This window comes from Sinohyriopsis cumingii, chromosome 7 (genome assembly GCF_028554795.1).
Source record: "Sinohyriopsis cumingii isolate HCF-2022 chromosome 7, ASM2855479v2, whole genome shotgun sequence".
Classification (NCBI taxonomy): Eukaryota; Metazoa; Mollusca; class Bivalvia; order Unionida; family Unionidae; genus Sinohyriopsis; species Sinohyriopsis cumingii.
The window spans coordinates 44,615,014-44,631,613 of record NC_142967.1 but is presented as its reverse complement, the minus strand read 5'-3'; positions in this window follow the sequence as shown (position 1 = coordinate 44,631,613).

The window sequence follows — 16,600 nt, the reverse complement described above, 5'->3', positions numbered from 1 at the left end:
GTTTTGTGGATAAGTCACAGACAAGTCCAAGCATATATAGGTGGTTATGAACGTTAGGAACATCCCCTCATTTTTTCAGAAATATCAAAGCTTGTATGTGCATTTTCCCTTTTCCACTCTATATTAGTGCTTAGATTTGTTCCAAAAAAAAAAGAAAAAAGAAACGAAACAATTTTGAAGAAAAAAACAACTGAATTTTGAATTCAGGTTTCTCTCTGTTCATAATTTTTTTCAAGTTGATGGTGCATGACAGAGTACATTCGCTACCTTTCCAAAGTGAGAGGCATTTCTTCACATGTCATTGCCTTTGTTAAATTCGGTTTCATTGGTTAGTTATCGTTAATCTTTAATTTTTTTTTGATGCATTTCTTTTTGATAGAAGATTTAAGGCTTTCTATTGTTGTAACGGTATTTATGTTGTTTAGTCTGTTGATGAAATTATCTATAGCAAAGTGCTTAAGATTTTTCAGTTATTTTTATTATTTCAAGCCCTACAAAAGGAGACCAAGTTTGTCTTCAAAGACGATTGAAACTCTAAATTACACGGGCGTGAAGGAAAACATCGTTGTGTTTAATCTAATCATGCTTGCCGTATCTCTTTGTGTTTTAGAGGTCATATTTCTTCTTAAGTAAATACATGCATCAATAGACAGACAGATTGGGTCATCATCCTTGAGTTTCACTGTACTTTCGGTTCTTTACTTTATACAAACCCCAAATTTATTAGTTTGAAGAAAAAAAAAGATAACATGCCCATCAATACTGTAATACGTCTGTTCTGACTCTACCGATGTGAGTGTGAGTGTTTATGTTAAAATGTTTAAGTGAGATATAAAAAAATGGTCAGCTTGAAAACGCGAACCAATACTGTGACGCTCAGTATTTTGATGTGGTAAGAAGAAATGGTACAACACACACAAAGAGGGCCTGTAAGTTCACATTTCAATCTGTCTGCACTGTAATGGTAACAACGCAAGAACGTAGGGATTATTATGCCACACAGTCCTAGAACAAAACAATGCATCACCCGTTGTAAGCCATTTCATTGGCTATACTTATTTTCTTACCGCGTTCGCTTCGAATTGACTTGAGTAGCTATTCAGACAGTGACAAGAAGGGCCATGCTTTGCTGGGTCTATCCTATAGGCGATTTATATAAAAAAAAAATATTTTTAAAAATAAAAATAATGCACGAACAATCGTACCATGGGCGATCCCAAGGAAATTGTGTCCGTCTTATTGCAAAATACATCAACATTTAATTTAACCGTGCAGATCGCTAGAACAAACCTCTGATAATATATATTTTGAAAAGTGTTGTGTGACACGGATCGCCATTGTCGCTTGGTGTCTGCTTTCTTGTTCGAAAAGAGATCGTTTCGTCTTGACTATAAAAATTTAATTTGACTAAGTTTTACGCACTACTTGAACTCATACATTTACGTTGTAGGTGTAAGCCGTCGTTCTCAGTTTTCTGGAAGTTCGTTTTTGCGTTTCTCAGATGTGATACTATTTTTTATGGACCGAACGAAATTTCTTTTGGCGTGAATCAGGACTCGTGGTTTTGTGGCATAAATGGAGAGTATTGATTAAAGCTCAGTTATGTCGTCTTCGAAATCGCTGACACGGATTTGAACTAACACTTCAGGTTTTGTGTGAGGCGATACGGTACATCATTGCCTTTTACTTCCTCAATGAAATCGTTTCATCTTATTGCAAAATTACATTTGACTAGGTTTCATACGCAGCAGGTCCCTGTATATAAGGAGAGTGTCTTAGCGTCAGAGTATTCATTCCACTCTCAAACGATCAAGAAGATGGATGAGTCAGAACAGATCGACCTGCTGTCAAATATTTGCTAAAAGTCATACGAAAGCATAATTCACAGGCGAAAATGGCAACAAAACTTACTCTTTTGGTCGTTGATTTGATGAGAGTCATACGAAAGTGTGTAAGTGCTAATGAAGTTTGCTATATCTGCAAAGGTAAGTGGGTATTTGTCTCCAGAATACCTGCTTCGTCTAAGAAAGACAGACAAAAGTCAAGATACCTAATATCGTTGTCAGGAGAAAGGACACTGGAATTCAGAGTGCCCTACGAGAAAAGAGAAGAAACAGAAACAAGACGAAACAGAGAAGAGGGATTCAGAAGAAGAAATTGAAGATGATGAAGAACTTGTGCCAGTAAAGACATGGAAATGGAAAAATTGACAATGTGAGCCGATGCGTTGGCCCTGATGTGAAATTTCATACTACCTTCTAAAAGAGAATAGACCAGAAAGAAAACGTAAGTGTCTCTTGGTCTTGACATTGTATAATAAGGATGGCGTGTTTTGTTTTTACTCACACTTTATGAAATTGTGTTCTTTCACCTCTCTCTATCCCTCTGGATCATGTTTTAGTTAGAATTGAAATGGAAGGATGTTTTCCTGCACGCACGCTCTTTAGGCATGCAAGTCGGTAAAAAATAGTCAGTCTATTCATCCATCATTTTGTGTCTTGATGTTTCCTAAATCACACACTGATGCCATAAAATAACGGGTTAAATGGGTTTTGTAGTGTTGGGAGTGGGGGGTGGGGTGTAGGCGTTTGGCAGAGTTGGTCATTGCAGGTGAGGGTTTAGGTGCTTTCAAAAAACTTTTTCTTCTTCACTCTGTGTTGATGGAATATAATGGGTTATTTTCTTCACTCTCTGTTGATAGTATATATAAAGGGTTATTTCTTCACTCCGTGTGGATAGTGTATAATGGTTTTCTTCTTCTTCCCTCTGTGGTGTGCGTGTGCGTGTGTGTGTGTGTGTGTGTGTGTGTGTGTGTGTGTGTTCGCGTACGTTGTGTAGATCGTATATTTGGTTGTTTTTTCTTCTTCCTCCCGAGTGTGGATAGTATATTTGGGGTTTGTATGCGTTAGCGACGTTGTGTGGATAGTATATTTGGGGTTTGTATAAGTTAGCGACGTTGTGTGGATAGTATATTTGGGGTTTTTATGCGTTCGCGTACGCTTGTGTGGATAGTATATTTCGGGTTTATACGTGTTAGCGACGTTGTGTGGATAGTATATTTGGGGTTTGTATGCGTTAGCGACGTTGTGTTGATAGTATATTTGGGAATTGTATGCGTTCGGGTACGTTTGTATGGAAAGTATATTTGGGGTTTGTATGCGTTCGCGTACGTTTGTATGGATAGTATATTTTGGGGTTTGTATGCGTTCGCGTACGTTTGTATGGATAGTATATTTTGGGGTTTGTATGTGTTTGCGTACGTTTGTGTGGATAGTATATTTGGGGTATGTATGCGTTCGCGCACGTTTATGTGGATAGTATATTTGGGGTTTGTATGCGTTCGGGTACATTTGCATGGATAGTATATTTTAGGGTTTGTATGCGTTTGCTTACGTTTGTGTACATAGTATATTTGGGGTTTGTATGCGTTGGTGTGTGTGTGTGCGTGTGAGTAAGATTTGGATTATTATCGAAGCTTTAACAATGTTTCAGTCATATCGCTGCGATATCTGCAGTGTGGCAGTTTATAGTGATGTATATATATATATATGGATGTGTTTGTACATATTCCTAGCCCATGTGTATTTGAAATGTTCGTTATCTTTATGTATCTAATAATCAGCGATTCGAATACTTGATGGTAATATACTGGCATTCTGTATATAACTAGCACTTCATTGTTCCAATACTCGATGATAATATATTGGTAATTTGTATGTTTCTAGTACTGAGCGGTTCCAATACTCGATGGTAATATATTGGTAATCTGTATGCATCTATTACTCAACTGTTCGCATAATCCAGGGCTGCAAATTTCAAGATGCAAGATACAAGATTAACACCTGGAATAGAAACGTCAGCAAGCTCTAACTCAAGAGACACATTTATATTTACACGTTTTACTAAATTTACTACACACAATTAAGAAAACAACTTAACCAAGGTCTGCAAAAACTATGTTAAACCACAATTCTAACAGGAGATACACATAAACGGTCCTTCCCTAATTAGTGTTACCTTTCTAAAATAAATAACAACAAAAAAGAACAGAATCGTGTTTTAACCCAGGAAGACGATTGACACCCATGAATAAAAGTAATCCTGTGATCTGCGATACTTCCTCTACCTGCCAGATATATTTTTTCAATAATAAAGTGCGTCAAGGCGCAAATAAATTGATCATTACATATTTAAGAATATTAAAATAAATCAGTGTGACAAGACTATATATCGTCATACTGGTGATAAAGGTGGTATCGCTATGTGGAATCGTGGTATGGCTACTGCGGCGATATCAACTCAGGAACTACTTTTTCCAATTTAGAAAATATATCAACCTTTAGAGAAGCATACCTGCCACATCTATATCTTCTTATTCCTCTTTTTCTTTTTCTTTTTCTTCTTCTTCTTCTTTCTTCTTGTTTTTTCTTCTTTTTCTTCTTCTTTTTCTTATCCTTTGTCAGTAGTGAAGAGGGGCACTAGAACGACAATAGGAATTAGCATTAAAAACACCCCTGGGCAAATATAGCGACAATGGAAATTTAACATGGAGAAAAATCGTGGGCAAATATAGCGACAAGGGAAATTAACATGGAGAAAAAAATCGTGGGCCACTCTAGCGACCAGGGGAATTGAACATGGGGGGGGGGGGAATAAAGTGTGGGTCTATCTAGGGACAAGGGGGAATTGAATATGGGATTTTTTTTTTTTTAAATTTTTTTTAAATTTAAAAAAGGGGTAGGCAATGGAAAGTCATTCTCTTTTCGAGAAATATGGGTGGCCCTGAAAAGGGCCTTTGGGTTTATGTTAATGTATCCATTAACATAAAGGGCATCTGCGGCATCTTCTTGACCTCAAGCTGCGTCTTACTCGAGGGCCATAAATCAGTGTCCTCTTGAGGCAACCTTGTCTTTCTACATACACTCTTCGTATCCACAGACTGGTGTCTGACTTGTCGACAACGGTCCACTTGGACCGGACATACATGAGCATGTCCGTCCTAAACATCATTGAAGACACAAGGGTGGATGATTCGACTGTGGTCCACATCTTGAAGCGACGAGAACAGGTGAATCAATGCAGTGAACTGCGCTTATTTATAGGTAGAGGAAGGATTGAAACGGATTGAGTTCATTCACCAATCCAAACACACGTTACAAAATTCAGTCAGCCCGCATCCAATCCGAAGAGAGCAGTCTGTGACGTCACGTAGTCTATATAGATTCGCTAGCGCTTGTGTGCAGTCAATCTATGCGACAGTGATTCAACATGACGGAAACTCAGAAAACGATTCATTGGGGTGCACCAGCAGTGGAGACCACCCAAGGGAACCCGGACATACTTTGAGAAGAGGTAAATTGGGATTTTGTGGATTTTCTTACCTCGCAAGAATTTCTTCCGGAACCTTCGTTACCTTCTTCATTACCGCAAGTGGAGAATTTTAGACAGAGAAAAAAAGAAGAATTGGAGAAATTTATACAACGACAAAAGGAAGCGGAACAAGCTTTTCTCCTACAGCAACAGCAGCAAGAAGAAGAGGTAAGAAAAAAACAACAACAAGAAGAAGTAGCAGCAGCAAAGAAACAAGAGGGTGAAAATCAAACGGTCACGGTACTGTTGGACATTTTAGCGGAGTTAAGAAGTCTGAAATAAATGTATCAGACTTCTTTATTACGACCGAAGAGAATACGACCTTCCCGAGCTAAACACGTTAACCCTGTGACTAAGCTTGTCTTACCACCCTTAGTGATTTCAACCAAATCATCATCAACAGTACGCAGTCCAGAAGTAGGCCTCGGCCGTGGCAAAGGCTTAAGGCAGTTAAAGTTGATTGCTTAACCTCACCCTTACACCAAAAAAGACCCTTTTCAGGGCCACCCACGTCTCTCGAAAAGAAATACAATTTCAATTGCCAATAACTCAAAAAAAAACATTTTACCCCTATAGTACGTGTATATGAGTGCGTGAGTGTAGCTTCTTATTTTAAAATCATAACTCAAAGACACTTACCTTATATCATTAATTTATTCTTTTATCCATTGTTACAATCCAATTCACAATTCACATCATAACACTTTAATTAAAAGTTCATTGACTTCTTCTTTCTCCTTGTTTAGTCTCTCTGTTTTTTTAATTTCTTCACCGTCTTTTCCTCTTCTTTCTCCTCATTTTCTTCCCTTCTTCTTTTCTTCTCCTGTTTCTTTGCCTCTTGTAAATAGAATTGTCTTCTTTCTTCCTCTTCTTTCTCTGAAGAATCCCTCTCTTCCTCTGAAGAATCCCTCTCTTCCTCTGAAGAATCCCTCTCTTCTTCTGAAGAATTCCTCTTTTCTTCTGACTCCTCTTGTTTCTTTTTTGGACAATCTGGAGACCAATGTCCTTTTTCATGACAATAATAACAGGTATCTTGACTTCTGTCTTTTTTAGCCCTTTTTCTTCTTTTTTGACGGTCTGGACACTCTGAAGACCAATGCCCTTTCTTCTGACAGATATAGCAAGTATCTTGACTTTTATCTCTAAAGGAAGGAGAGTAGTCCGTAGGCTGGTCTGAAGAGAATTTTCTAATGACCCCTCGCAAAGCTCTGACAAAACGTTCGATTTGGCTAGTCTCTTCCATCGTTGTGCTCGGCTTGAGAGTGAAATGAATAGTAAAAGGACAAGACACACACCCTTTTATATACGCTGGTCTGCCAGGACTATAAATTAGTCTATGGTGTTTAAACTTGAGTCATTTGACGTTTTTCACTCAAGATCAAACGATCCTATTCATTCGAGAAGAAAGAAGAAGAAAGTAAGAGGCAGAAACGTGATCTATCGCCTCGTACCAGGGCTGAAATCTTGGCACAAATTCATGCCAGTGATTTTGAAGAGGACATGAGTGAACCAGAATCAGAACCCTCTAAACCAAGTTCACCACCCTTAGTCAACCCTAAAAAATACTATTCCATTCGAGAGACGGAAAAGCGCTCCTCTAGAAAATTTAGAACCACGGCTTACAAATACACAGTGAAGTTTAAAGATTTCAAGGCTGAAGTACCGTTAGAGAAAGCAGAAGTGTTCATCACTGGGGTGTGGGATTCTTTGCTCACCTCACTCAAGCGACAATGTCAACCCAAAGAAGACGATCGCTTGAGACTTTCCATACAACATGACGGTTTGAAATCCCCTGTTTGGATCGAGTTTAGCACCCCTGCAGAATTGACCGCTTCCAAAGTCATGGACAAGATTCAACACATGCAACAATCTAATGACCAGTTTGACATCACCGATGGAAAAGCCACATTGGACATGACCCACGCCTCTCCTCCTCAAGGGACCGGACGCAAAAAGATGCTATTGGTCAACGAGCTTCGCAGCATTAAGCGTAGCCTTGTCCAAATTCACAATCCTCAAGACCAGATGTGTTTAGCTCGAGCCATCGTGGTGGGACGAACCTATGCCAACAAGAACGACACGGCAGAATGGAAAAGAGCCTGGAAAACTATTCAACGATCCGATCGAGCCAAACAGCGAAACGAAGCAGAACTCCTGTTACAACAAGCCGGACTGTCCAAAGACACACCCTGTGGCATTCCTGAGATGCAAAAATTGCAAGATGTCCTAGCTCCACGATACACCTTGAAAGTGCACCCTCAAGAAGTGAGCGGATGTCTGTTGTTTCGAGGCCAAGACTTTAAGGACGGAAAATACATTCATGTCTATTATCACGATGAACATTTTGATACCATTACCAGTATCACCGGATTCCTGGGATACAGTTATTACTGTGAGAAATGTGACCATGGTTATAATAATCGAGAGCAACACAAGCATTGTGGATTGAAATGCCCAGGATGTTTGGCCTCTTCACCCTGTCTGAGCGAAGGACCAGTGCCTCGTTCAACTTGTCTGCGCACGTTTGTCAGTCCTACCTGTTACCAACAACATCTGAAGACGCAAGGTTCACAGCAGAAATGTGCTTGTCAACTCCTGAGATTGTGCCCTACGTGTGGACAAGGCATATGTACCAATGCTGCCAAGGCACACGTATGTCGAGGAAAGAAAAAATGTCACATTTGTCACCACATCGTGGACTTGGAACACCAATGCTACGTGCAAAAATACCGACCCCCACCAGAGAAAGAGGACGGTCACAAGAAGAAAGGCAATTTCATCTTTTTTGATTTCGAATGCATGCAAGAGACCGGCATTCACATTCCTAATTTCTGCGTGGCTCATCGAGCGTGCGAGAAGTGCATTCAAGAACCTATCTTCAGTCATTGCCCTCACTGCAGCAAGACTCCTGGAGGGTGTGAAAAAATCTTTCGGGGACCGAACACGTTAGCCGATTTTGCCCAATGGGTTTTAGACCCCGTCGACAAGACGTGGAGCCAAGAGGACATCGAACGTTACGGAGATTGTCATCGTCATGCCACGGTGATGGCTCACAATTTCTCCGGATACGATGGACAGTTTCTTTTGAGATACTATACGGAACAAGGCACCGAACGTCCTAAAGTCACTTTGAACGGAGCCAAAATCATTTTCATGCAAGTGGGACAAGTACAGTTTAAAGATTCGATGAGCTATTTGGCCATGCCTTTGAGTCGAATGCCTAAAACGTTTGGAATGACAAAAATGGCTAAAGGGTACTTTCCACACTTTTTCAATACGGAAGCCAATCAACACGCCGTTCTACCCCATTTACCTGAGGCTCACTATTACGACCCCGACAACATGCGTACCGAACAACGAGAAGCTTTCTACGCTTGGTACCAGGCTCACGCCTCGGACCCTTTCGACTTTCAGGAAGAAATGCTAAAGTATTGTCGTTCCGACGTGGACATTTTACGGCGTTGCTGTGGAACATTTCGAGAACTGTTCATGGAACACGGAGGGGTCGATCCTTTGAAAGAAGCTTACACCATTGCCAAAGCGTGTTCCTTAGTGTATCGACAACGATTCATGCCTGAAAACACCGTGGCTGTCATCAGCCCTCAAACGACCCACTATGTCAAACGTCAATACTCGGTCAAAGCCCTACGCTGGTTACATTACTTGTGCGACAAGGAAGACAAATGGATTCAGCATGCCCGCAACGGAGGGGGTGAAAAGACCATCGGAACGTATTCGGTAGATGGCTGAGACTTAGAAAACCCAAAGATCGTGTACGAGTTTAACGGTTGCTTATTTCACGGATGTCCCGTCTGTTACCCTGATCGTAGCACTAAAAATCAGTTTTTACAACGAACCATGGAAGACTTGTACCAGGACACTTGTCAGCGGCGCCTAAAGTTGGAACAGGAAGGATACCAAGTGGTGGAAATGTGGGAACACGAGTACGATCACCGTATGAAAACCGATCTCGAGTTTAAACGCCTCGTGGAAAGTTACCAGTTCATGGACCCGCCGAACCCGAGGGATAGTTTGTACGGAGGAAGGACCAATGCCACCTGTTTGCTGTACCAAGCCGACGAAGAGAAAGGAGAAGAAATCAAATACTTGGACGTGTGTTCGCTGTATCCCTACGTGTGCAAATATTGTCACTTTCCTGTAGGGCACCCGCAATTGCTGACGGAACACATCGACCTGAAAAACATTCGACAATACGAAGGCTTGATCAAGTGTAAAGTTTTGCCTCCCACGAACCTATATAATCCCGTCTTACCTCACCATTGCCAAGGCAAACTGATGTTTCCCTTGTGCAGTACTTGTGCCGAAACGTGCAACCAAGACCAGCCTTGTCAGCACACCCAGGAAGAACGGGCCTTGACGGGAACCTGGGTCAGCGTAGAATTGTTCAAAGCTCTGGACATGGGATACCAACTGTTAGAAGTGTACGAAATTTGCCACTTTCCCAAGACACAACAGTACCACAAGGGTGATCCCAGTCAGAAAGGTATTTTCGCCGACTACGTGGATGCCTTTTTGAAACTGAAACAAGAAGCCAGCGGCTATCCTTCCTGGTGTCACACTCCCGAAGACCAAAAGACATTCAAAGAGAAATACTATGAACAAGAAGGATCACTTTAGACCACATCGAGAAAAACGAAGGCAGGCGATCGTTTGCCAAAGTGATGTTAAATTGCTTGTGGGGTAAAATGGCACAACGACCGTGTTTACCCAAGACGGAATATTTGACAGAACCTTCCCGCTACTTCCAGATGATTCACGACAAAACCAAATACATGAAACACGTGGACGTCGTTCGAGAGAATTTGATCTTGGTCAATTACGAAGAAGATCTGGACTTTGTACAAGACGACCCTTTTGGAAATGTCATCATTGCGGCTTACGTGACAGCCCATGCTCGCTTAAAATTGTACGAAGCTTTAGAAGTGTTAGGGGAACGCGCCCTGTACTTTGACACGAACAATTGCATTTACATCCATCACCCGAGTCAACATCACCCTAACATCGAAGGAGACCGTTTAGGAGCCTGGACAGACGAGCATCCCGACGACAAGATTCTAAGTTTCGCCAGTAGCGGTCCTAAAAATTACGGCTACGAATACCGGGACAAACAAGGAGAAGTGCACACGACGTGCAAAGTGAAAGGACTGACTCTGAATTATCGTACCAGTCGAGTGGTCAACTTTGGGGTATTGAAAGAAGTCTTGCAATCGGGAGAGGATGGAAACTTTAAAGTGACCACCTATCAACCGAACAAGATTGTACGTTTACCCACTCACCACATCGTCAGTCGACCCTTGGAAAAAGTCTATCAAATCGTGCACCAGAAGCGAGTGCGACTACCAAACCACTTTACTTTGCCGTATGGACACGTTGGTATAAAACATTGGTTGTAAGAGGATAGTCACCCACTAGAAGGATGACTTCGCCACAGCAAGAATTGAATGAGAAACCCGATGAGAACTCCAAGTTCAAACCCTACCATTTTCCAGTCTTCTTACCTGACTATTGTGATTGTGCCCGTCGACTGGACACGTTTCAGAAATGGCCTACGGATAGGGAAGGATTACCTTCTTCGCATGTTTTAGCTAGAACAGGATTTGTCTACTTGGGACCTGAGTCAGGATTGGGATACGAGGTACAGTGTTTCGCTTGCGGACTGAAGTTACGAATGGATCTATGTATCTATAAAGATTCAGCTATTCTGGAACATACTCGATGGTCTCCGCACTGCCCTTACCTTTCTATGGCCTTTCCACCCATCACACTACGGTACAATTATGACGGTACCTTAGAGACGGTACCTTCCAAAACAAGACATAAAAAACATAAAAAAGGAAAGATGTACAAGCTGGAGACTGCATTGCGACTAGTATAAAAAGGGGCTATGGTCAAGATCGATAGTTCTTTGTGACTACCAAGACCGAGCGAACAAGATGAATACTTTCAGAGAAACACAAAACAAGTTGTTCAGAAAGGCACAATTCAAGTGTGGGGCTTCTGAAGTGGAATGCGATTGTGAGCCTTGCGATGGGTACGATGCTGTACGTTGTGACCTTAGCGATGCCGTAAAGCATCATGGGAACTTTGTTCTCACTACCCCTATCATGGAAAGTGATGCTGTGCGTGTCAAACCTAAGGGATGCGAAAGTGATGCCGCTCGTCCTCTTGGACATTTTACTGGGTTTCGTTTTAAAGGGGAATGTTCACCTTCACGTCTACCCCCCTACGGATGTCATCCAGCCCTGAGCAAACTCCTGCCCATGTCACTCAACCCTCATCGAAACGAACCTGTGAAAGACGAATATTCGTTTCCTGTGCGTTTGTCGGAATACTGCGACTTTGAAAATCGTCTTCAATCGTTCAAAGGAAAATGGCCTAAGTATCTGGGAGGACCGACCCCCGAAGAATTAGCCAGAGCCGGATTTTTCTACTTGGGCGAAGGAGATAAAGTCAAGTGCTTCAGTTGCGGTGTGTCACTTCACCACTGGGAACCGCAAGATTCGGCCTACGTAGAACATGCTCGATGGTCGCCGAATTGTCATTACTTACCCTTAGTGGGACCGAGACATTGAAGTAACTTACCATAATCTGTTCATGGATACTTTACACGAGAACATTCGTGCTTTGCCTGTGGAGTTGAGAGAACGCATTTACCGAGAGCTGGTCAAAATACAAGTGAAACGTAAAGAACAATTGCATCCGTTACGTCACCGGTGTTTGAACCACTGGTACCTGAATGTTATACAAGGACTGATTGAGTTGAATGTGTTCCATTGGACAGACATTGATCAACGACCCCCTGGTTTTAAAAAGGAATGGTTTGGTATTGACGATTCTATCTACTACATTGTAAACGTACTGCATCGAATTCCAGAGGAAGAGTTAACGAATTACCAACATCTTGAACACAATGTCAACTTAGTGAAAGAGGAAACTTCTGAACGAATTGTAACGTGTAAATTAGTGACTAAACGATTTAGATTCGACAATGAATTGAAACCATGTCTGTGCAAACAGTACATGTCTTGTGTCAGACCAAAGAGGATTTAGTATGACCTATTCATGGATACTTTGCTAGAGAACATTCGTGCTTTGCCTGTGGAGTTGAGAGAACGCATTTACCGAGAACTGACTAAAATACAAGTGAAACGCAAACGCAAAGTTATTGAACCGTTTTTAAAGAAGACTGATTATGAGTGGATATTACATCAGGCACAAAGGTAAACGAGGCTATTGGCCACCACCCAAGGATTCCAAAAACAGTGTATATACTTATGGATACTTTACAAGAGAACATTTTGGGCTTGCCTGAGGAGTTGAGAGAAAGGATTTACCGAGAGCTGGTGAAAATACAAGTCAAACGTAAAGAACAATTGCATCCGTTACGTCAACAGATCTTTAACCACTGGTACCTGAATGGTATAAGAGGACTGATTCGTCAGAAATTTTTTCAGTGGTCAGACCTTGTTGAATACTTTCAGTTTGTGAATGATGATGAACTAGACGTTCGTAATTTTGGTTACTTCGAGATTCACTTACTGCAACGTATTGAGGAAAACGAGTTAAAGGATTACCAACATTTGTTACATGGAATCTGCTTAGCGAAAGACGAAACATCTAGACAAACTCTGACGTTTCGGTTACAGTATGTAACATTTAAATTCCCTACTGGAGAACGAACATGTCTAGTTAGAAATTACCTTTATTGCTTCCGAAACAAAGAGACTATAAAATCAGGTTGCCATGCCACGGCTTATGTCACATGTCATTGAACAGATTCCGTGGAAGGAACTCAATGACCATATTCAAACCGTGGATCATTGCCATCGATTATTACAAGAACTGTGTCCATTCAATTTGGGTCGACAAGTGGTGTGTGTCTTAGTGACTTGTTTTCTGGGATTTCGTTTACCAGCCGATTCTTTGTGGACTCTTTACGATCAGTACTTACCACTTCAATGGCCTTAAATGGTCACGAAAAACTCCTTTTGCTCAAAGCCTTGCGTTTTCATCAGGATACTTCTCGACCTCAACAGGAAAAAAAGATTCGTCAACTTTTAGCTACCCAAGACGTGTATGACGATGTGTGTGTAGCTTGTGACTTACATCCCCATTTGACAGATGTCCGTGCCTGGAAAGAATGGGATTTTGAGGCTTGGACTAATGAAGTGGCCCAGTATGCACGAGAGTTGTTCAAGGAAAAAAGTTACTTTTCAACCCGTGTTAGTGACGATGCCAGAAGAACCCGTCACCCAGGACAGGACTGTCGTGGACAGGCCTGAAAGACCCTTTCGGAAGGACACTTGTGTGACCTTACCCCCTACTATAGAACTGGTTAGAACTTTACCCAAAACATGTTGTACAGACACTTGTTTTTATTCCACGTTAATGGTTATCATGTGCCTTTTATCCTTGTACTTAAGCCTTTGGCTTTTATGTATTTTTGTCTTTCGTATTCATGTTTGAAACATTCAATAAACGTGTTCTGAAAAAAGTATATAAACTCTTCACTTGTTTGTTTTCGTGTCACAAGTGACATTCCTCACACTATGGCTACCTCTGTTGTCTCTGCTCCCTCTTCCTCTACTGTCAAAGTCATCGACGAACACTTAGATCGTGCCAGTTGGGAGGCTTTGTATCTTCGCCATCCCTTTAACATGCTCATTGCTGGACCTAGCGGTTCAGGCAAAACCGAATTCGTCAAACGTTTGATCGAACATAAACATCATTTGATCGATCGGCCACCTCAACGGATCGTGTGGTGTTACAAAGAGTGGCAATCGGCGTACAGCCTCTTGCGAGAAAGTCATGGCGATTCCATCGTGTTTGTGGAAGGCATTCCTAAAGAAGACGACGGCATCGTCTCTGACTCCCGTCAGACCCATTTGGTCATTTTTGACGACATGTTAGGAGAAGACGAAGAAGAAATTAAACTGTGGTTCACGCGCAAAGGGCATCACCGTAATGCCAGTGTCGTTTACATCACCCAAAATTTGTTTCAACAAAGTAAAGCCCATCGCACCATCAGTCTCAATGCGCATTACGTGGTCTTGTTTAAAAGTCCTCGAGATAAATCGCAAGTGCAAGTCTTAGCCAAACAGTTAGGAACGCCTTGGCTGACTCAGGCGTACGACGATGCCACTCAAACGCCACACGCCTATTTACTCGTCGATTTGAAACCTACCACCCCCGAGGATTTGCGATTTCGTACCCATTTGTTTTACCACTGGTGCCAAGACGGAGGGCCTGTCCTGTACACGTCTCCGTCCTCGACTTAATTTCACTCCCCATCAAAAAATCTATAAAAACCTCAGACCCTTTTCTTCTGTCTCACACACATTTTGAACATGACGTCCCTTCAGTCGCATCTTCCCGTCAAATTGATTCATGCCTTGTATGGCATCAGTCGAGAAAAAAATCCACAAATACGAGCTCGTGTCTTAGAAGCTAGTCTCAAAGAAGTCTTACGATGGTTGACGGTGACGGTACGTCAAATACTCCAAGGAATCATTCAGATTCCTCATCAAACCAAACGCTTTTTCGATCGAAACAAAGTCGCTTTGGTCCAACTGGCCGATCCCCGCATCGACACTCAAACCAAAAAACAAATCATTTTGAAACCTGGAGGGAGCGGTACTCTAGGAGGGGTCATCATTCGCTCTCTCTTAAGATGGGATCCTAATGCCCCCAAAGTTATACCCAAGAAAAATGTCCAACGAAGCCCCAAGAAGAAAAAGAAACAGACCAGGTCCCCAAGGAGAACTTCTCCAGTGGCAGGACCCTCCTCTTACCAGACACCACCCCGGAAAAAGAAAAGAAGCCCCCAGAAAAAGAAACAGAGAAAAAGTCCCCAGAAAAAGAAAAGTCCACAGAAGAAAACTAGTCGCAAGAGAGGCACTTCGGCCAGGACGCAACTTTACACTCGCAAACCACGACCTGCCACGGCAGTGACTGCGTCTCCGGCATCCTCACGTTCATCCACTTCTCCGTTGATGACACCAAGAACTGAAGAGTACTTGGAGACGTTGATCACACCAAGAACTTCTCCGTTGATGACCCCAAAAAGAACTTCCCCAGTGGCAGGACCCTCCAATTTAGCGGCAGTGGCTGCTGCTCACAAAGTACCTTCTCCCAAAATCAAAGTGCAAGAAAGATCGGGCATGTTACAAAGTTTACTGGATTTGTCCAAGCAAGAACTGGCTCGATTTAGTCCGTTACGTACCCCTGCACGACGTGTCATGCCTGTCCTCAAACTAATACGACGTAAAGACAATCAGTGGCGACGCGTTCCAGTATAAAAAAGACCTGTGACCAAGTCGGGGGTATCAGTGTTTTGGTACTCCTGAAGACTCAAAGATGTCACCCTCCAGAAAACCCCAAGGAAAGAAAAGGAAAGGACTGCCTCCTCGTTTAGTCAAACATGGGGACATGTTATCTGTCCTGTCCAAAGCTTCTCCACCCCTACGAAAAAAACTCATTCAATCGGCCTCCAAAGAGGTCATCGATACCGTGTGCGAATGTTGTTTGAACGTCTTGAAAGGCACGATCCCTTTGTCCAAACACCAGAAACAATGCTTAAGCAAACATCGTCACGTTCGTCGCCAAATGGTTCAAAAGAAAATTCCCATTCGTCAAAAAAAGATGTTGGTCCAACATGGAGGCATTTTACCCCTCTTGTTAGGTCCCTTGCTGAAAGGAGTCTTGGGAACCATGTTGGGAGGACTGGTGGGAGCAAGATAAAAAGGCCCTCGGAAGTCCCAAGATCTCAGAATCGACCGCTGACAACCCCGTGGAAGGACGAAAACTAGCTTTAGTGCCTTACAAACGATGGATGGAATACCATCGGTGGCAAGAACAACGCACCCCGCATTTACCTCCCAATCACAATTTGAGCGAGATGTCCCAGTTACAACACGAATTGCAATCCTTGATGGATCGCCAAGATTTGTCCGAAACAGAAGAATCGAAAAAGTACGGTCAACTCTTGCAACGACTGCAACTCTTTCAACAGAAAGCTTTAGAAGAAACAGCTCTACCCACTTTGAAAGATTTTAAGACCTTGATGAAAAGTCCAGCACCATCATCACTACCACCACCACCACCACCACCACCACCACCACTACTACCATCCCCAGGGGTCACCAGAGATGCTACCCCACGAAGACCTGACGAAGAAGAGATGCGAGAAGTGTTTCAAACACCGTCAGCA